Source organism: Orycteropus afer, unplaced genomic scaffold (genome assembly GCF_000298275.1).
Source record: "Orycteropus afer afer isolate SDZICR_OR568_19922 unplaced genomic scaffold, OryAfe1.0 scaffold00849, whole genome shotgun sequence".
Lineage (NCBI taxonomy): Eukaryota > Metazoa > Chordata > Mammalia > Tubulidentata > Orycteropodidae > Orycteropus > Orycteropus afer.
In genome coordinates, this window is record NW_006922436.1 from 384,034 (window position 1) to 385,103 (window position 1,070).

At 33.6% G+C, this 1,070-nt stretch overlaps 1 protein-coding gene across 1 annotated transcript in view; it reads right to left on the reverse strand.

Annotated features, from left to right (window-relative positions):
* Positions 1–1,070, reverse strand: part of CDH9 (cadherin 9) — a 141,298-nt gene that overhangs the window by 106,896 nt on the left and 33,332 nt on the right. The window lies entirely within an intron of this gene.

The following is a 1,070-nucleotide window of genomic DNA, read 5'->3' on the forward strand; positions in this document are numbered from 1 at the left end:
CAATAAATCTGCAGATTAACATTATTATGGATTGATATGTGTCTTCCAAAGACATATGTTAAAATCCTAATGCTGCAAATATGATATTGTTTGAAAATAGGGTCTTTAAGATATTACCATTTGACATCCTGGAATAGGGTGAGTACTGACCCAATCTGACTAATGGCTTTATGAAGAGAAGGGACACAGAGACAAAGGAAGAGTCAGCATGTGAAAATTCATCAACAAGCCAAGGAATGCCTGGGACTACCATGCAGTGGAGAGATGTAAAGACTCTTCCCCTAGAGACTTAGGAGGGAAGAAGGAGCTCTGCTGGTACAATGGTTAAAGTTCTCAGCTGCTAACCAAAAGGTAAGCAGTTTGAACTTACAGCCTTGGAAATTCTATGAAGCCATTCTACTAGAATTGCTATGAGTCAGAACAGATTCAACAACAGTAGGTTTGGTTTGTTTTTGATTATGACCCAGTTAATTTGTCAATTTGGATTTACAGCCTTCAGAATTATGAGACAATACATTTATGTTTTTATAAGCCACTTAGTTTGTGACACCTTATTACAGCACTCTTACAAAAACAACACACTACCCAATACCATTTTATAAATGAAATTGAGGTACCAAGAGAAGTTGTAACTTTTACTTCTACAAAAATATATATCATACACATCTAGTAAATGACATAACTGGAGTTTTAACACAAATATTAAAATTCCAGCACCCCTAATCTTAACTTCTATATCAGGAGTATGAAGTATTTTCTGCCAAATAATTAATGATTTAGGATGTGTGATACCTGGTGCAACTGCTCAAATCTATCTTTCCAACATGAATGCAGCCATAGACAATACATAAGCAAATTACTGTGTCATGTTCAAAGAAAATTTTATTTGTGGATATTGAAATTTGAATTTCATATAGTTTTTTATATATGACAGAATATTATTTTTCTTTCACTCCTTACTTAACTTAGAAAATCAATACGTAATTCCTGTTCTGTACAAAAGGAAGCAGAGAGTTAGATTTTCAGAGGATCCTTATCTTGCCAACCTGTATGATATTTGGAAATAAGAA